The sequence below is a fragment of the Leptodactylus fuscus genome, chromosome 11 (assembly GCF_031893055.1).
Source record: "Leptodactylus fuscus isolate aLepFus1 chromosome 11, aLepFus1.hap2, whole genome shotgun sequence".
NCBI classification, from domain to species: Eukaryota; Metazoa; Chordata; class Amphibia; order Anura; family Leptodactylidae; genus Leptodactylus; species Leptodactylus fuscus.
The window spans coordinates 24505437-24532250 of NC_134275.1; the positions used below are offsets into that span (position 1 = coordinate 24505437).

General features: G+C 44.5%; 1 long non-coding RNA gene across 1 annotated transcript; it reads left to right on the forward strand.

The window, feature by feature from the left end:
- The first annotated feature begins 18486 nt into the window (after positions 1 to 18486).
- On the forward strand, positions 18487 to 19215 carry LOC142184674 (uncharacterized). Its single transcript, XR_012711844.1, has 3 exons — positions 18487 to 18725; positions 18940 to 19025; positions 19144 to 19215. It is a non-coding gene; the product is annotated as an uncharacterized LOC142184674 (long non-coding RNA).
- The last annotated feature ends 7599 nt before the right edge of the window (positions 19216 to 26814 follow it).

Genomic DNA, 26814 nt, shown 5'->3' on the forward strand with positions numbered 1-26814 from the left:
AAAATGGAGGGCCCGATTTTGGCCCGCCAACGTGTGCCGGCCCTCTGGCGCCCGCAGCAGTCATTGTGCCCAGTGAGCAGCGTCGAGCTCCAGCTCCTCGCATAGGCGCAGTACTACCCGTATTGAAGCCGGCAAGAGGGTAGTACTGCACCTGTGCAAGGAGCTGGAGCTCGACGCTGCTCACTGGGCACAATGACTGCTGCGGGCACCAGGGGACATCATTTATAGGTACACATACCTCCCATCTGTCCTGATTTCCGCGGGACATTCACGATTTCGGTGACTTGTCCCGCGGTCCCAGTTGGAGGGAGGTATGTCCCACATACGCGGCTAAAGCATGAAGCTGCTGGCTGTGTAGGCGCGATGTGATGATGTCACATCACGCCTACAACTGTGTGCGAGAGAGAGAGGTGGGGAGAGAGCGGTGGGGGAGCGAGGAGAAGATAAGTTTAATGTGTACACTGAGGTGGAACGTGAATCTGGGGGCAGATGAAGGAGAGGACGGCATGACACTGGGGGCAGAGATGTGGAGATATGAATCTGGGGCCAGAGATGGAGGGGACATGAATCTGGGGGCAGAGATGTGGAGACATGAATCTGGGGGCAGAGATAGGGGGCATGAAACTGGGGGCAGAGATGGAGGGGACATGAATCTGGGGGCAGAGATGGAGAGGACATGAATCTGGGGGCAGAGATGGGGGGACATGAATCTGGGGGCAGAGATGGGGGGGCATGAATATGGGGGCAGAGATGGAGGGGACATGAATATGGGGGCAGAGATGGAGGGGACATGAATATGGGGGCAGAGATGGAGGGGACATGAATCTGGGGGCAGAGATGGGGGGACATGAATCTGGGGGCAGAAATGGGGGACATGAATCTGGGGACAGAGATGGAGGGACATGAAACTGGGGCAGAGATGGGGGGCATGAATCTGGGGGCAGAAATGGGGGACATGAATCTGGGGACAGAGATGGAGGGGTGACATGAAACAGGGGGGCAGATGAAAGGTGTATATGAAGCTGGGGGAGAGATAGAGGGGGGACATATAATGTAGGGGTGACTTTAGGAGGATTATACTGTGTGCGGGCACATGAAAAATGAATGAGAATGTGCGGAGTCAACATAAAAGTGGGCGGGGCTAAATTTCCCAGGGCGCGCGCAGCGTGCCACACATTTTGCCCCTCTTTCAGTTCTTCAAAAGTTGGGAGGTATGGGTACAGGGGGCAATGGAAAGATGTTAGAAGATGGACGGGGGGGGGGGGGGGGAGAAGGGGGGGGATTGTTGGGGTATTGGGTGTGCGGCACTGCATGGAGGGAACTGGGGCAATAATATATACGTTTTTAGCTGGAGAACTACAAAGCACACAATACCTCCAAAGGTATGTGTGCTTTGTATTAATAATGATGTAGGCTGCTATGCTACTAGCATAGCAGCCTGTTTGGGGGCGGGACTTTCACTTTAAAGGAGTGTTCACATTGTGTTTTTGGCCTCCCTTGCCGGGATACGTTGGTAACCAGTCACAATCAGCTCCACACTTATCCCTGCACGGAGAACTGCAGGCCCCCCTTTTTTTTTAATGGCCAGTTTTTCATGCAGGGATAAGTTGACAGCTGATTCTGACTGGTTACCAACGTATCCCGGCAAGGGAGGCCAAAAACGCAATGTGAAAAAGCCCTGAGGATTTATTAAGAGAGCTCTTATAGATGGTGTTGGCTCTCTATAGGCGCTGTCACACGTAGCAGATTGTACCTGCAAATAGAATCTGATTAAGCCTTGTAATGCTGCTAAATAAAGGGAAATGTAATACAGAATTGGTGTGTCGCAAAATAAGGTAGTTTTAAAATGGCTGTATGAGGTCCCAGAATTCCTGATGGCGGCCCTGATCACGCCAAGGGCCAAAAACTAAATCTCTGCTGTGTAAAGGCTCAACTCACCCAAAGAACCAACAAATCTCTTCTGGTGCAAGGCTGAACTAAGTTAAAGGGCCTAAAACTCTGCAGGTAAAAGGCTGAAGTCACCTCAAGGGCCTCAATCTCTGCTGGTACCTCAGCTTAACCACATGAGGACCGCCGTACGTAAATTTACGGCCTCATGTGCTGGTACCTAAAGACCGGACTATTGTCAAAATACGTCCGGCCTTTAGGTACCTTTCTGGCGGGGGGAGGGGTGCGGGGGGGACAGGGGTTAGGTGTTACTAACACCTAACCCCTTCCTCCATAACGTCCAGTCGGAACTGAGTCCGACTGGACGTGTTAACCCTTTCGATCGCGCCGTCAAACATCACGGCGCGATCGAAAGGGATCCGCCGACAAGTTAACCCGATCGGCACCCCCCGCGGCGAGATCGGGGGGTGCCGATGTCAGGAGAAGGTAGTCTGGGGTCTGGCCAGTGACCCCAGACTACCGGAGCCCCCACATACCTGGTGATCCTGCCAGGCGGTGGAGGAAGTGAGCGATGTGTCTCACTTCCTCTGCAGCTTACAGGACACGAGCAGGCTCATGTCCTGCTCGTGTCCTGTCTGCTACTGTGCTGAATCAGCTGATACTTTCATCAAAGCATCAACTGATTCAAGTGTCCTAAAGGGACACATGAAAAAGTAAAAAAAAAGTTAAAAAAAAAAAAAAAAAGTGTATGAAAAAAGTAATAAAGTTCTAAAGTCCAAAAATCCCTTTTTTCTATACAAAATGAATTATATAAAAAAAAAGCACTAAAAATTAAAAAAAGCAATGCATATTTGGTATCGCCGCGTCCGTAACAACCTGTACAATAAAACTGAAATAATATTTAATGTACACGGTGAACGTCGGAAAAAAAAAACGGAAAAAACTCGCCGGAAATAATGATTTTTTGCCATCTCATCCTACAAAATATGCTATAAAAAGTGATCAAAAAGTCATATTCACCCCACAACAGTGCCAATAAAAAGCGCACATTTTCCCGCAAAAAATAAGCCCTCAACCAACACTGTCAACCGAAAAATAAAAATGTTACGTCTCAGAAGATGGCGATGCAAAAAACATTGATTTATGTCCCCATATGTGTTTTTGTTCTGCAGACTTAGTATCGCATAAAAAAATAACATAAATGAGGTATCGCCGTAACCGTACCGACCCGCAGAATAAAGGACACATGTTACTTATGCTGTACGCTGCATGGCGAAAAATTTAAAATGTAAAACTCAATGCAGGATTGATTTTTTTTTTTTTTAATCCAGCAAGAAAGAGTTAATAAAATGTAATCAGTAAGTTGTAGGCACCCAAAGATGGTGTCATTACAAAATGCATCTCATCCTGCAAACAACAAGCCCTTATATGGCCATGTCACCAGAAAAATAAAGAAAATATAGCATCTAGCAATGTCAAGGCAAAACCCCCCAAAAATCGCCAAATTATTAGAACACAACTGGCTGCGGCAGGTAGGGAATATATAAGCTGTGCGAGCGAATATCAGGGGACACCCCAGATTTACAGCTTATGAGCGAAAAAACACCAGAAGTGACCCCCAAAGTGACCCCCAGAGTGACTCCCCCAATCATAGGAGCTACTGGGACATAGTAGGGAATTTGGTGTCTGCAATGTTCTCCGCACAGCTTATATATTCCCTCTTCGCCATCCGCTGTGCAGTCACGTCTGGGATACTAATACTCACTACACCCCCTGATAAATTCTTTGAGGGGTGCAGTTTTCAAAATGGGGTCACTCCTTTGGGGAATCCACTTTTCTGGTACCTTACAGGCTCTACAAACATGACATGGCGTCCAGATACCAAACATCAAAATCTGTACTCCAAAAGCCGCATCGCGCTCCTTCGCTTCTGCGCCCTGCTGTGCGCCCAAACTGCAGTTTATGACACATGTATGACACTGGTGTACCCGTTATATCGGACGTAATGTCATATGTGGGTATAAACTGATATTAGGGCACAGCTGGACGCAAAAGGGAAGAAGGGTTATTGGGTTTTTGGAGCACAGACGGTTTGGTTTTTGGATGCCATGACACTTTTGTAGATCTGAAACGCCAGTAAAGTGGAATCCCCTGATATGTGACCTTATTTTGGAAACTACACCCCTGAAGGATTTCTCCAGGGGTACAGAGAGCATTTTTAACCCCCAAGTGTTGCTATAACTTATTATCCATAAATGAATACGAAGCTGATTGTGAGAGGTGAAAATGACAATTTTTCCAGGAATACGTCATTTCAGTGCGTAATATGTTGTGCCCGCCTTGTATCAGAGATGAACGCTCTAAAAGCTGTTGTGCCCGGGATACCACCCGCTTACCAGTTTTTGGAGTGTCTCTGCTGATATAAGTTGGGCACAACATATCGGGCACTAAAATGGCGAATCTCTGGAAATTTTTCATTTTTAACTTCTCATTATCAGCTGTGATTTCATTTCTGGAAACTAAATAAATGCAACACTCAAGGGTGAAAAATGCTCGCTACACCACTTGATAAATCCCATGAGTGGGCTAGTGTCCAAAATGGGGTGACATGTCTGCGGATTCCACTTTATTGGCAATTCAGGGGCTTTGCAAAAGTGGCATGACATCCAAAAAAGCAAACTGTGCCCCAAAAACCAAAATAGCGCTCCTTCCCTTCTGTGCCCGGCTGTGCCCAAACAGCCATTTATACCCACATATGGCATTAAGTCCGTTATCCGGGGTACACCAGTGTCATACATGTGGGCATACACCGCTATTTGGGTACCCAGCAGGGCGCAGATGTGAAGGAGCGATATGTGCTTTTGGAGTGCAGATTTATATTCTTTGTTTTTGGACACCACGTCACATTTGCAGAGGCCCTAAAATTGTCCCTACAAAATGGGGTCACTTCTTGGTGAATTCCAGTTTACTGTCACCTGTGTAGTTTCTAAAATGGGGTCACAATGGGGGGTTTCCATTGTATTGATACTTTAGGGGCTCAGCTAATGCGACATGACACCTGAGAACTATTCCAGCCACATCTGCTTTCTAAAAGCCAAATAGCGCTCTTTCCATTCTGAGCCCCACCGTATACCCATACAGCAGATTATGGCCACATATGGGGTATTGCCGTGTTAAGAAGAAATTGTGTAACAAACTCTGGGGGGCTTTTAATTCTTCAGCTACTTGCAAAATTAAAAATATGGCGCTAAATGGACGATTATTGGAAAAAAAAAGTAATTTTTCATTTTTATGTCCAATTGTTAATAAAATCTGTGTATCAGCTGTGAGGCCAAAATGCTCACCAAACCCCTAGATAAATTCTATGAGGGGTGTAGTTTCCAAAATGGGGTCACTTTTAGGGGGTTTCCACTTTATTGGTACACTAGGGGCTCTGCAAATGCGACATGGCACCTGAAAAATATTCCAGCAAAATCTGCCCTTCAAAAGCCAAATAGCCCTCTTTCCATTCTGAGCCCCGCCATGTTCCCATACAGTAGATTATGACCACATATGGGGCATTTCTGTGTTCAGGAGAAATTGTGTAACGAACTTTAGGGAGCTTTTTTTCCTTTATCCTCTTGTGAAAATGAAAAATTTGGGGCTAAATTGACAGTTTGTTGGAAAAAAAGTAAATTTTCATTTTCATGTCCCAATGTTAATAAAATCTGTGAAACAGCTGTAGGGTCAAAATGCTCACTCTACCCTTTGATATGTTTTGTGGGGGGTGTAGTTTCCAAAATGGGGTCACTTTTAGGGGGTTTCCACTGTATTGGTCCTCTAGGGGCTCTGCAAATGCGACATGGCACCTAAAATTATTCCAGTAAAATCTGCCATCCAAAAGCAAAATAGCGCTCCTTCCATTCCAAGCCCCGCCATGTTCCCATACAGCATACTATGGCCACATATGGGGTATTGCCGTGTTCAGGATAAATTGTTTAACAAACTTTGGGGGGCTTTTACTCCTTTAACCCCTTGTGAAAATGAAAACTTTGGGGATAAAGTGACATTTTAGTAATTTTTCTTTTACACATTCCAATGTTAGTAAAATCTGTGAAACAACTGTACGGTCTAAATGCTCACTATACCCCTTGATGAATTCCGTGAGGGGTGTAGATTCTAAAATGGGGTCACTTTTGGGGGGTTTCCATTGTTTTGGTACGCTAAGGGCTCTGCAAATGTGACATGGTGCCTGAAAATTATTCCAGCAAAATATGCTGTTCAAACACCCAGTGTCACTCCTTCCCTTTCGTGCACTGCCGTGTGCCCAAAAATCAGTTTACACCCACATGTGGGGTATTTCTGTGCACGGGAGAAATTGCATAACAAAATGTGAGATGCATTTTCTCCTTTAACCCTTTGTGAATGTGTTAATTTTAGGTCTAAATGAATGTATTAGTGAAAAAAAATGAAATGTCTAAATTTGACCTCCATATTATTTTTATTCTTATGAAATGCTTAAAGGGTTAACAAACATCCCAAATGCTGTTTTGAATAATTTGAGGGGTGTAGTTTTGAAAATGGGGTGATTTATGGGGGTTTCTATTATATAGGCCTTTATAATTCCTTTCAGAACTGAAGTGTTCCCTAAAAAATTAGTTTGAGGAATTTTCTTGTAAATCTGGAAAATCGCTGTTACACTTGTAAGCCTTGTAACATCCAAAATGAATTAAAAGACGATCAAAAGATGATGCCGATATAAAGCAGAGATATGGGAGATAATATTTATTTATGTATTTGGATGGTATGACTATCTGCCTGAAAAGCAGAGAATTTCACATTTTGAAAATTGCAATTTTTTCCAAATTTCCATCAAATTTGCTAGTTTTTTTATAAATAAATACAAAAATATTGATTAGTGTTTACCACTAACATGAAGTATAATGTGTTATGAAAAAACAATCTCAAAATCACTTGTGTAAGTTAAAGCGTCTCAAAGTTATTGCCATTTAAAGTGACACATGTCAGTTATGAAAAAAGAGGCCCGGTCCTTAATGTACTTCTGGGCCTGGTCCTTAACCGGTTAAGGGCCTGTAACTTAATTTGGAAGGGCTCCTGTTAAGGGCTAGAAAAGTGAATTTTGGAAGGTCTTACCACATCTCACACACACACACACACACACACACACACACACACACACACACACATCCACAATGACAGTTCAGGGTAGATACTGATGGATTTCCCATTGCCTATTCCATCTGTGGTTGTCATGGGCAACGTGATTTAAAGGGGTGCTTGTTAATGTTTGTTGAGCTTAAATTGGGGTTTGTGTCCATCCATTTGGGGAAGTAAAGAAGGTTTCCAGGTATTTTCCCACTTTGATAGAGGTTTTTTTGAATGTGGAAAGTGTGTAGTTGTTAGGCTGTGATAGTGGGGCAATAGAGGGTCTTTGGTGTGTTAGATGCCCCCAGCCATGCTTCTCATGCTGTCCCAGTTGTATTCCAGAGGTGTTGTCATCATTTGCTGAGGTGTCATAGTGGACTTGGTGACCCTTCAGAGTCGAATGGTGGGATCCCCTGAAACGAAGCATTTTCTCCCATAGACTATAATGGGGTTCGATATTCGTTCAAATAGTCGAATATTGAGCGGCTATTCGGAACGAAAAACGAACATCGAATACTTTACTGTTCGCTCATCTCTAATAATTACATAAGGATGTAATAAAGAGTGTCTGCACATATAAGTATATCAGCAAATACTATTGTAGCCACCAGTCATTAGTAAAGCACAACCTCATATCTAGCTGAAAACAACAACTGTGTCCCAGTATCAGTGTCTCAGTATCTCAAAGAACTGCACCTAGGTTTGATAGTTGCGGACGGTATGCAAACAAATAAACAAGTGTATGACATGCCTAAAGAAACCAGTTCAATGTGTAATATCAAAACCAAATGTGCTTACCCATGTGTATGGCTAGGCTAGTGCCTGGGACCTGTGGTGAGCGGGTCACCCGACGCGCATTTTGGCGCTCTTGCCTTCGTCAGGGGAATTGTATTTTATAATGTGATGTTTAGGCCCGGTTCACATCTGCATTCAGGTTTCCGTTCGTGGAGTCTGCTTGGCACCCCCCCAAACAGAAACCTATACGCATTAAAAAGCGGTTACTTTCAGGGTCTCCAATTATTATACTCTGGGGTCTGAAAAGACATGGGTGTTCATTATGGGGCATAATGGTGTGTGTAGGGGCCACTATGGGGCATAATGATGTATGCAGGGCCCACTATGGGGCATAATAGAGCGCACAGGAATGCGGCGGGGGGGTCGGTTGAGGTCTTTAGTGTCAGTCAGGAATGGTGGGTGGGGGGCCATGTCAAACGTTCGCCACGGGGCCCCGCCAGTCCTAGTTACACCACTGATCTTGGATAAAGAGAAACATCTCCCTTTCTTTCTACCTCTGCAGTCTATCCCCTCATTTTGCCCAAGTGTGCAGGTCTACACACCACACCCTGGGAATCGGTAGAAGATATACTGCAAGAAAGCAGAAACAAATTCCTTATGCCCAAGTATGTGCACATTTTGATTTTGATTTTGCGGCTCTATAGTCCATCCATTTCTATTACCCATGTGTGCAGGTGTACCCACCACACCCTAGGAATTGGGAAAGGATAGGCTTCAGGGCAGCAGAAACAAATTCTTTATGCCCAAGTACGTACCTGCACTCTTGAATTTTGATTCTGTGGTTCTGTAGTCCATGTCCTCCTTCTGCCCAGGAGTGCAGGTCTATTCACCACACCTTGGTTAGTCAGAGAGGATGGGATGAAGGTCAGCAGAAACAAATTCCTTATGCCCAAGTACTTGCATACCTCCCAACTTTTGAAGAACTGAAAGAGGGACAAAATGTGCGGCGCGCGTAGCGCGCCGTGGCAAATTTAGCCCCGCCCACTTTTGTGTTGACTCCGCCCACTCACCGTATAATCCTCCTACAGTCACCCGTAAATTATATGTCCCCCCTCTATCTCTCCCCCAGTTTCATATATACCCTTCATCTGCCCCCAGTTTCATGTCCCCTCCATCTCTGCCCCAAGATTCATGTCCCTCCATCTCTGCCCCCAGATTCATGTCCCCCCTCCATCTCTGCCCCTAGATTCATGTCCCCCCTACTCTGACCCCAGATTCATGTCCCCCCTCCATCTCTGCCCCCAGATTCATGTCCCCCATCTCTGCCCCAGATTCATGTCCCCCCCATCTCTGCCCTCAGATTCATGTCCCCCCATCTCTGCCCCCAGTGTCATGCCGTCCCCTCCTTCATCTGCCCCCAGTGTCATGCCGTCCTCTCCATCTCTGCCCCCAGTGTCATCCCGTCCCCTCCTTCATCTGCCCCCAGATTCACGTTCCACCTCCACATTAAACTTACCTTCTCCTCCGCTCCCTCGCCGCTCTCTGCGCGCCTCTCTCCCTGACACATATGCGGCTGAAGGAAGGAGCTGACACAGGTCAGCTCCTCGCTTCGCCACTGCGTATCTCTCTCGCTGACACATATGCGGCTGAAGCGAGGAGCTGACCTGTGTCAGCTCCTCGCTTCACCGCTGCCGCCGGCTCCTGGCTTGTAGATGCGACATCACATCGCATCTACAAGCCAGGAGCCGGCGGCAGCGGCGAAGCGAGGAGCTGACACAGGTCAGCTCCTCGTTTCAGCCGCATATGTGTCAGCGAGAGAGACACGCAGCGGCGAAGTGAGGAGCTGACCTGTGTCAGCTCCTTCCTTCAGCCGCATGTGTCAGCGAGAGAGGCGCGCAGCGGCGAAGCGAGGAGCTGACCTGTGTCAGCTCCTTGCTTCAGCCGCATATGGTTTCAACTCAGATCTGCGTCCTCTGGACGCAGATCTGAGTTGAAATCGGGACATACCTCCCTCCAGCTGGGACCGCGGGACATGTCACCCAAATCGTGACTGTGCCGCGGAAATCAGGACGGTTGGGAGGTATGGTACTTGCACACTTGAATATTGATTATGAGGCTCTGTAGTCCATGCCCTCCTGGTGCCTAGGTGTGCTAGTCTACCCACCACACCCTGGGAAGTGGGAGAAGATGGGCTGCAGGGAAACAAACAAATTCCTTATGCCCATGTACATGCACCCTTGGATTTTGATCTACGACTGTGTAGTCCATCCCCTCCTGCTGCCCAGGTGTGCAGTGTACCCGCCACACCCTTGGAAGCGGGAGAGGATAGTCTGAGAGGTCAGAAGAAATAAATTCCTTAAACCCAAGTACTTACACACATGGATTTTGATTCTGAAGCTCTGTAGTCCATCTCCTCCTGCTGCTCAGATGTGCAAATCTACCTGCCACACCCTAGGTAGGGGGAGAGGGTGGGCTGCAAGTCAGCAAAAACAAATTCCTTATGCCCAAATACTTGCACACTCTGATTTTGATTGTGCGGCTCTGTAGTCCATCCCCTCCTGCTGTCCAAGTGTGCAGGTGTACCCGCTACACCCTGGGAAGTGATAGAGGATGGGATGCAGGTCAGCAGAAACACATTCCTTAAAGGGGCTCTATCAGCTCTACCCCCCCCCCCCCCCCCCCCGTTTTAAAATAAATCCCTAAAAAAGAATATGTTAAACTTATCTATCGTGCACGGTGGGTGGGTATTCAGAGTCCGATAAAAAATGGCGAGGGTGTATGCCATTTTTTTATCAATGGCAGTTCGCAAGCGCCGGAGGAAGACGGGACCTGAAAACATCGCTGGAAGAGGAGGCGTGGCTGAAGATGACGTCAGACCCTGAATGCCCGCCCACCGTGCACGATAGATAAGTTTAACATATTTTTTTTAGGGATTCATTTTAAAACGGGGGGGGGGGGGGGGGTTAATATAACTTTAGCGGTGCCTGAATATCCTTCTTAAAGGCTATTCACGCATATGTGGGGCTCAATCAGCATAATTTTGCTGACAGAGCCCCTTTAAACCCAAGTACATGGGTGCACACTAGGATTTTGATTCTGCGGCTCTGTAGTCCATCCCCTCCTGCTGCCCAGGTATAACCGACACATCCTGGGTAGTGCGAGTAGATGGGCTGCAGAGCAACAGAAACAAATTCCATATGCCCAAGTACGTGCACACTTGGATTTTGTCTCTGCGGCTCCGTGGTCCATCCCCTCCTGGTGCACAGGTGTGCAGGTCTATCTGCCACACCCTTGGAAGAAGGCCCAAATACACTTGAATTTTCATTCTGCAGCTCTGTAGTCAATCTCCCCTTGGTGCCTTGGTGTTCAGGTCTACCTGCCACACCCTGGCTAGATGGGCTGCAGGGCAGCAGAAACAAATTCTTTATGCCCAAGTACTTGCACACTTGATATTTGATTCTGATTTTGATTGACACCGAGGACTGTTTTTTCCAGCAGGACAATGCGCCATGTCACACAGCTAGGTTAATCAATGTGTGTGGATGAAGGAGCACCACATCAAGACCCTGTCATGTCCAGCCCAATCTCAAGACCTGAACCCCATTGAAAACTTCTGGAATGTAATCAAGAGCAAGATGGATAGCCACAAGCCATCAAATAAAGAAGAACTGATTAAATGTTTATGCCTGGAGTTGCATAAGGTCACCCAAAATCAGTGTGAAAGACTGGTGGAAAGCCAAGACACATGAAAGCTGGGATTACAAATCATGGCTATTCCACCAAATACTGATTTCTGATCTTCCTGAGCTAAAACTTTAGTATTGTTGTTTCTAAATGAATAAGAACTTGTTTTCTTTGCATTATTTGAAGCATTGCTTCTTTTTTTATTATTTTGACTATTTCTCATTTGCTGCAAATAAATACAAAATTTTTTGCTTTGAATTTCGGAGACGTGTTGTCAGTAGTAGTAAGAACAATGTACATTTTACTCAAAAATATACCAATGAAGAGAAAAATCTGAGAAACTGAAAATTTTGCAGTCGTCTCTTCATTTTTGCCAGAGCTGTATATCTATTGATCAGTTCATGGGAAAGCTGGGTGTCAGTGTAATGAGATACTAATTGTCTTTTATACAGCAGACATTGGCCTGGCACCCAGCTTTCCAAGGAAGATATCAATAGATTTTTTGATATAGGATTTAAAAATTAATAAATCTATCGACCTGTACCTTGGAAAGCTGGCTGCCAGGCCAATTACTGCTGCATCTCATTAATCTGACACCCATCTTTGCCATGAACTGATCAATACATTGAAGTGTCTGGGAAAGTTGGATGCCAGCATAGATAATTATTGTGTTTAGGATGCAGACATTGACCTGATACACAGCTTTCCAAGGAAGAGATCAATAGATATAAATTGTTTTAAATCTATATGACCTTTTCCTTGGAAAGCTGAATGGCAGTGTAGGGGGAAAAAATCTGTATGTATATATAGTGTTTAAATATGGTTTGTGGTGAATATATTACTACTTCTAATAATAGTCTATGTATTTAAATGCATAGGGAAGTATAGGAGGACCGATACTGTGCCGTGTCCATATATACAGTATAGGAGAATCAATGCTGTGCCGTGTCCATATATACAGTACAGGAGAAGCGATACTGTGCCGTGTCCATATATACAGTACAGGAGAAGTGATACTGTGCAGTGCCCATATATACAGTACAGGAGAAGTGATACTGTGCAGTGTCCATATATACAGTATAGGAGAAGTGATACTGTGCAGTGTCCATATATACAGTACAGGAGAAGTGATACTGTGCAGTGCCCATATATACAGTATAGGAGAAGTGATACTGTGCAGTGTCCATATATACAGCACAGGAGAAGTGATGCTGTGCCGTGTCCATATATACAGTATAGGAGAAGCGATACTGTGCAGTGTCCATATATACAGTATAGGAGAAGCAGGGTCGGACTGGCCCGCCGGAGCACCGGGGGATCCCCCGGTGGGCCCCCGGGCCCCGACTATACTACTAATCATTTTAGCATAGGCAGGGGCCTGATTGGGCCCCTAACCACCCCATTGATGATCGGGCCCCTGCCTATGCTAAAATGATTTCAATCGGGCCCCTGCCCATGTCAGAGGAGGATTAGGGGAGGCGCTTAGGGCGCCTCCCCTAATCCTAAGAACCAGCGCAAGGAGAGCTACCGATCTCCTTGCGCTTGTATAGCCATCTACGTATCAGCGTAGGCGGCGTCATCACGCCGCCTACGCTGATACACAGACGTCTGAGAGAAGATCATGCGGCAGCAGCAGGGCGCGGTCGGTCGGTAAGTATAATAACTTTTTTTTTGTTTTATAATAGGCCGCTGCCTGCTGGAGTATCTACCAGCAGGCAGCGGCCTATTTACCAACCCAGACCTGCTCACTGCCGCCCCCGCTTCCCCTTGTACTTTAGGCCGCGGTTGGCGGTAGTGAATAGGCCCGGGCCAGGCCGCGATCCCACTGCCGCTAATATTATACTCAGGGGTCTTTTCAGACCCCCGAGTATAATAATCGGGGCCCCAGGGGAGGTGAGAGAACATAATAAACAGTGTTACTCACCTCTCCGGGATCCGGTGTTACTCCTAGCTGGCTTCGGGGCTATATGGTAATGCCCAGACGTCACGTGGTCTGGAATATTACCATATAGGCCCGAAGCCTGTTCTAGCAGTAACATATAGGCCCGAAGCCTGTGGTAGTAGTAATAACCTGTTACTGCGAGCACAGGCTTTGGGCTTGTATGGTAACAGGCTGTTACTGCTACCACAGGCTTTGGGCCTATATGTTACTGCTAGCACAGGCTTTGGGCCTATATGGTAATATCCCAGACCACGTGACGTCTGACACATTACCATATAGGCCCAAAGCCTGCTAGGAGTAAAATCGGATCCCGGCGAGGTGAGTAACAGTGTTTATTATGTTCTCTCACCTCCCCTGGGGCTCCGATTATTATACTCAGGGTCTGAAAAGACCCCCGAGTATAATAATAGCTCATGGGTGTGCAACTGTGGGGCATAGTAGAGCTTGAAAGGTCCACTGTGGCCCCTGTAACCTCTATTATGCCCTACAGTGGCCCCTCTGCAACCTCTATTATGCCCCACAGTCTATTGTGCCACTGTGGGGCATAATATAGGCTGCAGGGGCTGCTGTGATATATAATATATATATACAGTATATATACAGTATATATACAGTATATATATATATATATATATATATATATATATATATATATATATATATATGGGTTGGATGTGTGGAGAAGTGAGGAGTCAAAGATGTCTGTGTTTCAAACTTTACAGAGTCAAGTCACAGCTGGAAGAAGTGGTCATGGCGGTCCAAAGGGAAGAGACGGGAAATGTGGGAAGACGTCTCCTGTGAGTATTACTGCACAAAATATTACTGCATTGTATTTATTGTAATGTTGTGATTTATTGTAATGGTACTGCTAGCACCCCCAATCCCCCCGCTGTCTGAGGTGGACAATCGAAAGATGCCCCCAAATCTTTCAATTACTACAACTCCCAGCAGCTCCAGATGCCCTGGAACTGTTGAGAGTTGTAGTCCACCCACCCCATAGATAATGTCCCACTCTATTGTTATGCTGGTGCCCTTTTCTAGAGCTCCAGCATAACAATATCCAAGTTTCAGAAACGCTGAGGACTTAGGATATGTTCACACATCAGTATGCCATCCGTCCGTTTGAATTCAGAGAATTTGAGAATTTGAACTCATTAACATAATGAAGTCCGCCAGGTGTCAGCCATTTTCAGGCATTTGTCAGGCAGATAAGGGTATGTTCACACATCAGTATGCCATCCGTCCATTTGAATTCAGTTTGACACTTCAAAACGGACTGATGCACATACTGTTCTCTACTCTGTTTACAATTGCTACTTTTAATCCCCTTATCTGTCCTCTAGGGGTCGGAGAGCGTTTGCTATCAGCATAAAAAGGTGTCAGTATACAATCAGTATGTGCATCAGTCCGTTTTGAAGTGTCAAACTGAATTCAAACGGACGGATGGCATACTGATGTGTGAACATACCCTTATCTGCCTGACAATGCCTGAAAATGGCTGACACCTGGCGGACTTCATTATGTTAATGAGGTCTGCCACTGTCTGTGTGTAACCGCCATTTTGATAGTCCACCTCTCCGTCATTCTGGTCCCATTGTGGACCGTATGACGGAGAGCTTGCCGCTGTTGTGAACCTAGCATAAGGCTATGGCTACACTATAACTTCTGTCATACAACCAAAGATGTGTCGCCTTGTGATTCTTTCACTCATGTTAGTGAATGGAGTCACATTGCAACCTGAGGGACCCAATGCGGCTCCATTGTGAAAGAGTCCCAAAGGGACACTGTGATCTTTGGTTGCATGAAGGAAGTAGTAGTGTATCCATAGCTGTTTTGCACACTGTATTGTGCGTGAAAATGCACTTTAAACGTGTATAATGGCAAAAACTGGATGGGCGATATTACATATGGCAGTAGGGTGGGCCCCTGGAAATAATCCCACTGGTGGGCCCTAGGCACCCCAGTCCGACCCTGAGGAGAAGCGATGCTGTGCCGTGTCCATATATACAGTATAGGAGAAGTGATACTGTGCAGTGTCCATATATACAGTATAGGAGAAGTGATACTGTGCAGTGTCCATATATACAGTACAGGAGAAGTGATGCTGTGCCATGTCCATATATACAGTATAGGAGAAGCGATACTGTGCAGAGTCCATATATACAGTATAGGAGAAGCGATACTGTGCCGTGTCCATATATACAGTATAGGAGAAGCAATGCTGTGCCGTGTCCATATAAACAGTATAGGAGAAGTGATACTGTGCAGTGTCCATATATACAGTACAGGAGAAGTGATACTGTGCCGTTCCATATATACAGTATAGGAGAAGTGATGCTGTGCAGTGTCCATATATACAGTATAGGAGAAGTGATACTGTGCAGTGTCCATATATACAGTACAGGAGAAGTGATACTGTGCAGTGTCCATATATACAGTACAGGAGAAGTGATACTGTGCCGTTCCATATATACAGTATAGGAGAAGTGATACTGTGCAGTGTCCATATATACAGTATAGGAGAAGCGATGCTGTGCAGTGTCCATATATACAGTACAGGAGAAGCAATACTGTGCCGTTCCATATATACAGTACAGGAGAAGTGATACTGTGCCGTTCCATATATACAGTATAGGAGAAGTGATACTGTGCAGTGCCCATATATACAGTACAGGAGAAGTGATAATGTGCAGTGTCCATATATACAGTATAGGAGAAGCAATGCTGTGCCGTGTCCATATATACAGTATAGGAGAAGCGATGCTGTGCAGTGTCCATATATACAGTACAGGAGAAGTGATAATGTGCAGTGTCCATATATAAAGTATATGAGAAGCAATGCTGTGCCGTGTCCATATATACAGTACAGGAGAAGTGATAATGTGCAGTGTCCATATATACAGTACAGGAGAAGCAATACTGTGCCGTTCCATATATACAGTACAGGAGAAGTGATACTGTGCCGTTCCATATATACAGTATAGGAGAAGTGATACTGTGCAGTGTCCATATATACAGTATAGGAGAAGTGATACTGTGCAGTGTCCATATATACAGTACAGGAGAAGCGATACTGTGCAGTGTCCATGTAAACAGTACAGGAGAAGCGATACTGTGTAGCATCCATATAGATAATATAGGAGAAGTGATACTGTGCAAAGTTCATATATACAGTATAGGAGCATTACTTCTTTACTCATCAGTATCAGTATCACTTCTACGCTCAGTGCCGCACTTGCCATGAGGCGACCTGTCATCTCCTGGTACACTGTGTTTCCTACTAGACATATTAATATAGTATATTAACCAGATTCAGACCACCTACAGATTATATAGTTCCGGGCAGTTCCTCTCTTTCTCTGCAAAGACGTACCCATATGTAAAAATATAAAAATAAAGCCCTATGTGTCACCGATAAAAATACATAAAATTTAGTGGAATAACTTAAATGATAAAAATGTTTCTCTCAGCCAGAGAAATTGTCCTGGCACTGAAGTGACTATAATATACATGTACATTATATACAATATAGGAGAAGTGATCATGTCCGCAAAAGCAGAGCCCATCTAGTGCCCACATCACAAAAAACACCTCTGTCTTATTTACCAGGCTAAATATCACACAATGTAAGCTATGTAGTGAGTAGCGCAGGCGGCAGTGCCGCTGTCTCTATAGGGCCCCGCCATTACATATTTACCAGGTGCCCCTTGGCATGGCAGAGTCTTGGCACACCCAGATGAGCTCTCTAGTGACTGATATCAGTACAGGGGCAGTTATCACCTGTAACCGCAGAGGAGGAGAAGGATAACATGTAAATGTCCCCCATAGATCTTTATAACCTCATGGGGTATATTATATAATAAAATATATGGGAAATGAATAAAGAAAATAAAGCAGCAACTGCATCACATCAATGTGCAGGGCCAATAATCTACCGTGTGCAGAGAAATGCTTGAAAAGTGTCTGGCCATTAAAGGGTTAACTTTACATCACTGGCCAGCAGCCAATGGGATCGCAGGACATGAATTTGAAAAAAAAACAACTGCCAGTTGTCCTCAGTCTATTACAGGACAACGCCGAGAGAAGACGCCGGTAAGATCTGACATCTCATCATCTGATAGGACTGACACTAAATTATCTCCCATGAGGCCTCATTCACATGATCAGGATTCAGCACTTTATAATATGGGACATGAGATGAGTCAAGTCTCCCAAAATGGCAGTTGCAGCCACCACTAGGGGGAGCTAGAGCTCATGTATTTGTATAGGTCCCTTTCTCTTTCCAATGAACAGTTTTGGATTTAGTGAGCTCCCCTAGTGGCTGGTGCAGTGAACCACAATGTTAACACTTAGTGCTTGTCTGGGCGGCACTGGGGAGCCAGATACTATGTAGAGGTCAGTAAGGGAGCATGGTGATGGTAAAAGATGAATTTTCATATGTGCTGTGTGGGATGGTTGGGTGGGAAGCATAGGGCAGTGTGACTTTGAGGATGTGTTCACATGGTGCAATATCACAACTGAAACAAATAAACAACTTATAACGTATAAATTCAAAGACTGCCCCAATAACTTCATAAAAACTGCATTGTTTTGTCTTTTGGTAAAATATTTGGTAGGGGGCCCCAAGAAATGTTTTTTTTTTCAGGGGTGCCCCAAGTCTAAGAAGGTAGGAAAACCCTGGTTTAGATATTGAACAGATACAACAGTTTGCAGTGCACTCCTATGCTCCCCCTAGTGGTGGCTGCAGGCAGCTACAATTTATAGTTGTATTCTGTGGCATTTCAGGGGATTTGGACCTCTGTGTGGGATAAACTGTCCGACTGCTATAAAGCTATATTGAGAAATTAAAGAGGTAACACCCCTAGGATAGTATAGATATGCTATGAGTAACAAGTGATGAAACACATAAGTGACTTTTTATCCATCTGTATGTGACATCATTTTATGGTATCGATTTTTTTAAATAAAAATTTCATTTTATCTTTTCTTCTGGTGCTGAAAATTTTTATTTTTACTTACCTGTTCGATAGCATATCAGTGTTTCATTACAGGGGGGGCGACACCTGGACGTACGCTCCCTATCAGTACATGGGGAAAGCTGCAGTGTTTGAGACTTTATCACAACTGTGAGTTTGTTTTTGGGTTTACAGATTTTGCTACGGATTACAGATATGGATTGCAGATCAGTGGAGGTCAGTGTCTTCATTATATCCTGATCCCTTGTCCTATTGTCCTCTGCTTTGTCCCTGATAAGTGACACTTACTGTATTCTCTTCTCCTTAGCACATCTACCGCCGCCAGGAGTGCGTGTACGGACTGACACCCTTCTTAAGTGAGTATCTTTAGCCCCATAATCTCATTGATGAAACTGAATGATTTGTTTATATGTTTTTGATGCCCATCCTATAATCCAGCATATGTGATAATCCAGCACCTAGAGGGCTACATTGTCAGTGAATGTAGGAATTTTACTGTAATTTTTTGGATATAATGATTACTGTATATCTTATGACTGATCCCATTATCTGATTTTGTTCTCTCTTCAGCTTATCCCAGCACCGTGGAGGAAAGAAATCTTCAACTCCTCATCTACGCCATGAAGTTCCTGCCATCACCTCTCTTCAAGATGGAGGTTAGTGATCATTCTGCCTACTATGTTATCATTAGAGTCACACATGTCCTTACTATAGATGTATAAAAGTTGTATAAGAAAGTCTCAATAGACAATTGACTGATTCCTTATTTTTTAGCGCCTGATGCCAACCAACCCTGAAGCTCAGAAGAAATACCTGCCCTTTCCACCGGATGAAGAAGAACCTGAGATTTGCCAAGAGGAGATGGAAGAGACAGAGAAGATACCAGAAGAGACACAAAGGTTTCAGAGGAAGATGAAGAAGAAGACCATTAAGAAGAAGCCCAGTAAAGATGAAGAAAAGATGAAGAGGAACAAGAAAATGGAAGATGAAGAGACAAAGAAGGAGGAAGAAACCAGCCTGAAACCTCAAGACCAGAGTCAGGAAAGAAGACCAGCGACTCACCAACATTCCCTCCTCCGCTACATCTACAGGACGCTCGGAGGAAAGAAGAACATCATGTCCAACATTCTCCTCCATCTATGGTGCAGGTAAAGTATGGGAGCTCCGAGCTGTAAGAACATCCGCAGCATCTATAATAGTAGTAAAAATAATTAGATTAATAGTCATAGAATAGTAATAATAGTATTATAATAATAATCTTCAAAAAATAAAAGAAATTTTCTGAGAGAAGTCCTCAGTAGTTGATACCTTTTTTAATGGCTAACTCAAAAAGTTTTTTGATGACATATCGAGCTTTCGGGACTACTATAAAGGTCCCTTCATCAGGATGGTATAACACAATGTCTGAAGGTAGGCATATATATACAGAGAAATGGAGTGTTAGATGCAAAATAGATGGAAAACAGAACATAAACAGTTTTTTTTAAAAAAAACAAAAAAAACATATATATCAGTTCGCAGGAAAGTTCTCTGGGTTTATGGCTTCTTTGATCAGTGACGTGGTGTCTAATGGTTATAAAAGGCCATAAAATCCTGGGCCCTGTTTAAACCTTGTTGGAGAGTGCAAAGGGTCGTCATAAGTTTAAATTCCCATATGAGGCGATCTTTTCTGTCTGAAATTCCCCCTTAGTACCAGGATCTTCATATCCTGGGTCATATTATGATTTTGATTACAGAAGTGTTTTGGCACTGGGAGGTCCATTCTTTGGATGACTTCAAAAAATAGTAATAGTATTATAATATTCTTCAAAAAATAGTAAAAAAAAAAAAATATCATTTAGATTAATTAGCTATAATAATTAATAAACTATAATAGGAATCAGCAGGTTTGATCCGGGGTCCTCGGACTGATCGCCTTTTCCCGGGGTCAAGAAGGAATTTTCCCCCTGTGACACAAATTGGCCGAATGTGTCCAGGGGTTTTCGCCTTCTTCTGGATCAACAGCTATAGGAATAGGGATCTAATTATAGTTATAGAAATATATCAATATAATTAAAAGTAATAATTAAAATACATAATAATAATAATAATATACATAGAGCTTCATAATATTAGTAGTAGCAGTTATTAATAATAAAATATAAAAAATAATAATAGCAATAATTAGGTTAATAGGTACCGTATTTTTCGGACGCACCGGACCATAAGACGCACTAAGGTTTTAGAGGAGGAAAATAGGGAAAAAAAATTTTTTAAGGAAAAAAAATTGGTGAAATATTTAATAACCTAATAATATAATATTTCACCAATGTAAATAGAACCGGGGGCTTTCGGACACAGGGATACCAAATGTGTATGTGTTTCACAGTAATGTTTTTGTTTTATATGTATTCTAGGGATATGGGGGTGATTTGAACATTATCTAATCTATCTATCTGTCTGTCTGTCTGTCTGTCTATCTATCTAATCTCATCCATGGATGGAAAGAGACACCCTGCAGTGAAGCTATGCAAGAAGAGAAAAAGGGGCGGGCCAGACGGTGAAGGAGGTGTGGTTTTCTAAGCAAACTTGAAAACACGCCTCTTTCACCCATCTGGCTCGTCCCTCCTTCACTGCCTCTCAGCTCTTGCTCCTGCAATGATGCCACACAGGCAGGGAAGTAGGGGCGGGCCAGACGGGTGAAGGAGGCGTGGTTTCAAGCTTGCCGAGAAAACCACGCCTCCTCCTCCCGTTTGGCCCGCCCCTCCTTCCCTGTCTGTGTGGCTTCATTGCAAGAGCCAGATCTGAGAGGCAGTGAAGGAGGGGCGGGCCAGACGGGAGAAGGAGGCGTGGTTTTCTCGGCAAGCTTGAAACCACGCTTCCTTCACCTGTCTGGCCCGCCCCTCCTTCCCTGCCTCTCATATCTCACTCCTGCAAACACGCGACACAGACAGGGAAGGAGGGGCAGAGCAGGCAGGCACCGTGCTGCTCTCCTTTTGATTCTCATAGACAGGACACAGACGCTGCATTCGGACTATAAGACGCACACACATTTTCCTCCCATATTGGGAGGAAAAAAAGTGCGTCTTATAGTCCGAAAAATACGGTAATATATTTAGCATAATCTTAATAGATTTCAGCTGGTTTGATCCGGGGTCCTCGGACTGATCGCCTTTTCCCGGGGTCAAGAAGGAATTTTCCCCCTGTGACACGAATTGACTGAATGTGTCCAGGGGTTTTCGCCTTCTTCTGGATCAACAGCTTTAGGAATAGGGATGTAGTTTAGAGTTATTTCCCCAGTGACACAAGTAGTGATAGTAATAATATTAATTGTTAGAAATAAATGATTACTTAGTATTAGAACTATGTGTCGTGTCCATTATTTCTCTCGTAACAACACTTTAACATTCAGATTTCCACTTATAAGTAATAATTATCATTTTCACTGTCCCTAGCGGCAGCATAGTATGGGGACAGGTCCTTATAGTAATGAGTCTGGTGGATTCATGAAGGGAACGCTCCTCCCCAGTGGCGTAACTAAAGTGTTGTGGGCCCCAATGCAAACTTTTATCCGGGGCCCACTACCCCTTCCTTAGATAGAGCAAATTCTTGATAGTGGTGGTTATGGATGTTGCAGTGACACCTAGGATACTTGAAAGGGATCCAGCTTTAGTAACTGCAGTTATCAAGAATACGGTGAGTGAGCAGTGCAGCACCCGGCATGTAAACAATACTGGGACAGTATTATGTGCTCCACAGTGTGACCCCCACACAGTAATACATGCTCCACAGTGTGGCCCCCACACAGTAATACATGCTCCACAGTGGCCCCCATACAGTAATACATGCTCCACAGTGGCCCCCACACAGTAATATATGCTCCACAGTGGCCCTCACACAGTAATACATGCTCCACAGTGGCCCCCATACAGTAATACATGCTCCACAGTGGCCCCCATACAGTAATACATGCTCCACAGTGGCCCCCACACAGTAATACATGCTCCACAGTGGCCCCCACACAGTAATATATGCTCCACAGTGGCCCTCACACAGTAATACATGCTCCACAGTGGCTCCCATACAGTAATACATGCTCCACAGTGGCCCCCACACAGTAATACATGCTCCACAGTGGCCCCCACACAGTAATACATGCTCCACAGTGGCCCTCACACAGTAATACATGCTCCACAGTGGCCCCCACACAGTATTATGTGCTCTACAGTGTGGCCCCCAAACAGTAATACATGCTCCACAGTGGCCCCCACACAGTATTATATGATCACATTATATATCTTTCCAGCAGCCAGAGCTGTGTTCTTCTGATACAGAGCTTCATATATCCTACATAGTTATACAGGTCATGTGGTCACCACGTAAGAATTGCACAAGGACTCAGTCAGGGTTTTCTTAGTCGTGGTTGAAGATAAACAGAATTGTCCAGCAAAGACAAATCTCTTTCTGAAAATCCCTCCTTGTATAACAGCCACAACCCAATGGAGAGAACTGAATGATGGGAGTTGTAGTGATGGTGGGGATATCACAGGGTAGGCCGAGTATAATGCAGTATAATGCTCCAGAGTGTCCCACCAAACAGTATGAAGCTCCCCATTGATGCCCACACACAGAATAATGTTCGGCAGTGGCCCTGCACACAATGTAAAATGATCTCTGGCTCCCAACCACAGTGGCCCCCACAGTCTGCTGCTCCCTAGTGACCCAGCAGACTCCCCAAACGGAAACTCGAATGCAGGTGTGAACCTAGAATAAGACTGAAAAATGAGACAAATCAACAAATCCTGTACTGTGTTGTCCAAGTTAAAAACCCTATGAGGCAGATGGAATTGCTTTTACATGGCCTTTATGTGCTCCCATGTACACATTAGTCCTCTGCTTTTATGCCATCCAAGAAGAGGAGGATAACATCCAGATGTCGGGACAGGATCAATCTTCTGAACCACTGGCAAATGGTGAAACCAATCCTAAAAAAGTAGGGTAGTGGACGGCACTCAACAGATAACAATCCCAGCGTACAGAACTAGATGTTACATTGTTATTACCTACTAGCTTTTACCTGCGACTTCGTCTGCGGTGATTTGAGAATTGGGCGGACACAGACGTGTGAAAGTCTAAAAGCGCTTTAAAAATTTTGGTGGGATAGCAAATGTGATATTTTATATTGTGTATGTAGTAATAAAGACAATTTGTTGTTATTTTTGGAGGCTTTTTATTTTTGTACTTTTAGCTGGTATATGGTAAAGTAGACATGTACATACTGTACCTTTTTTATGCTCTCCGCTGCTAAACCTTTTTTTAAAGCAGACACAGAGTCGGACATGCAGGACTCTGTGTCTGATTTAAAAAAAAAAAACGGTGTTGCGGCGGAGAGCATAAAACGCTCACCGCCGTTCATGGCCGGACCAGGTCTGACAGGTTTCTGTCTTCTACATGCAGAAGATGGAGACCTAATCCGGAGTGCTGAACGGTAGTGTGAACCCAGCATCAGCCGCGCTTAGGGGCGAACTGTGTGACAACAGAAGATGGAACCGCATGAACGGAGAGCAGACGGTGGTGTGAACTGAATGTACGGGAGCCTTGACACGGAGCGAATGCGTGTGTATTTGTGTAAAATACACGTGTAAAAATAAGACTCCTATTGACTTCAATGACATTTTACAGGCGTGTAAAAAATATCATTGAAGTGAATGGGAGTCTTATTTTGACACGTGTATTTTTTGCAAAATACACGCGTGTTTACGCCGTGTGAAGGCTCCCTAAGGGTTTTTTTTTTGCAACCACAATATGGCGGGGCCAGATTAACGGTAGATATAGCATTCTGGGGAATGTGTATTGGTTAGATGAGCTTTTATTGAAATGATAGTCCAAAGTGTGAACCAAAATGGTGGTTTGTTACGTGTGAGTGTGACGTTGAGGGAGTAGGGCAAATAGTTTATTAGTAGACGGGGCATTTTTGGGAGGAATGGTAACTAATATGTATATGCATCACAGTAGTTTGGAGTTTTATATGTGTTGTTGGATGATTTTTTGCTTTTTTTTATTGTTTTCTTTTTTTTAAACTTTTTTCTTCGTTCCACTGAGGGGTGTGAACCTGCAATAATTTGATTGCAAGCCTCCATAGACGGCAATCCAAGTGTATTGCCGTCTATGAGAGATTGTGTGCCTTACTATCGCAGCTGTCCATAGCCCAGGATTGTAAACACAGGCGTGGGAGCATTCAGTATGCTCCCGGCTGGCAGCAGAGCAGGTCGGCTCCTGTGAGGTCAGCAGGCAGGAGCCGGTCTGCAACGTTGAAGGTAAGGGGAAGGGGTGTTTGAGGGGAGGGGGGGTCAAGTGTTAATGCCTGCAATCCCAGCCCATTTTGATTGCAGGCAGGAGGAACGGGCCTCCGTGTGTAGTGGAAAGCTATATGTAAATGTGAGTGAGTAGAGTGAGGCAGCGCCGCACTTCCCATGAGGCGACCTGAAGCGAGCGCTTCAGGTAGCGCTTCAAGCTGTCCTGGACTGGCTTAGCACTGAGCGGTGGTTTGGGGAGGCCACTGGAGCAGCGCTGCTCCAGCAGCCTCCCCTAACGCTCAGGCAGAGAGCAGGTCCTCTCCATGCCTGCTCTCTGCCTGCGAACGGCGCTAAGCCCCGCCCCTCGCTCTGCCACGCCCCCTTCGCTCGGCCACGCCCCTTCACTCCGCCCCCACCTCCCGGGGGGGGGGGCGCGGCTTTCTGTAGTTCACCTCGGGCGGCAAAAGGGGTAGGTTCACCCCTGGAGTGAGGGCTACTCCTCAGGTGACCAGTAAGGAGTGTGCAGGCAGTTTGTGGCAGGAAATGCGAGGCAGTGTGTGTGAGTCTATAGCTGGGGCTAGGAGTCCTGCTTTTGGGAGTCTACTGCTAGGAAGCCATGTTGTTTAGTGGCACCAAAAGTAGCCTATGTTTCAATCCCAAGAGAAAACTATGTTTGTGGAAAATTGCACGCAAATCCGTCCAGGCGTTTTAGATGATTGAGGAACAAACATCCAAACTCACAAACATCCAAACACACAAACTTTCACATTTATAATATTAGTAGGATAGGATAGTAGGATTGCAACTGTTGATATTTCATTATTGATGTAGTTAAAACTTTATCCACTAGATGGCACCAGAGTTCTGTTCTTTGATGACTACCAGGAATCTAATGGGAAATCCCCTTCAGTATTTATAGTTATAGAGCTAGGAGAACTCTGGTGCCATCTAGTGGAAAGAGTTTTAACGACATCAATCCTACTAATATTATAAATGTGAAAGTTTGTGTGTTTGGATGTTTGTGAGTTTGGATGTTTGTTCCTCAATCACGCTAAAATGCCTGGACGGATTTGCGTGCAATTTTCCACAAACATAGTTTTCCCTTAGGATTGAGTCACAGGCTACTTTTGGTGCCACTAAACAACATGGCTTCCTAGCAGGAGACTCACAAAAGCAGGACTCCTAGCCCCAGCTATAGACTCACACACACTGCCTGGCATTTCCTGCCTCAACCTGCCTGCACACTCCTTACTGGTCACCTCAGGAGTAGCCCTCACTCTACTCACTCACATTTACATATAGCTTTCCACTATATAACACATCACATTGTCTGTATCACGACATACACAATACAACACATCACATTGTTTGACACAATACAACACATCACATTGTCTGACACAATACAACACATCACATTGTCTGTATCACGACATACACAATACAACACATCACATTGTCTGACACAATACAACACATCACATTGTCTGTATCACAACATACACAATACAACACATCACATTGTCTGACACAATACAACACATCACATTGTCTGTATCACGACATACACAATACAACACATCACATTGTCTGACACAATACAACACATCACATTGTCTGACACAATACAACACATCACATTGTCTGTATCACGACATACACAATACAACACATCACATTGTCTGACACAATACAACACATCACATTGTCTGTATCACAACATACACAATACAACACATCACATTGTCTGACACAATACAACACATCACATTGTCTGTATCACGACATACACAATACAACACATCACATTGTCTGACACAATACAACACATCACATTGTCTGACACAATACAACACATCACATTGTCTGTATCACGACATACACAATACAACACATCACATTGTCTGTATCACGACATACACAATACAACACATCACATTGTCTGTATCACGACATACACAATACAACACATCACATTGTCTGTATCACGACATACACAATACAACACATCACATTGTCTGACACAATACAACATATCACATTGTCTGTATCACGACATACACAATACAACACATCACATTGTCTGACACAATACAACACATCACATTGTCTGTATCACAACATACACAATACAACACATCACATTGTCTGACACAATACAACACATCAC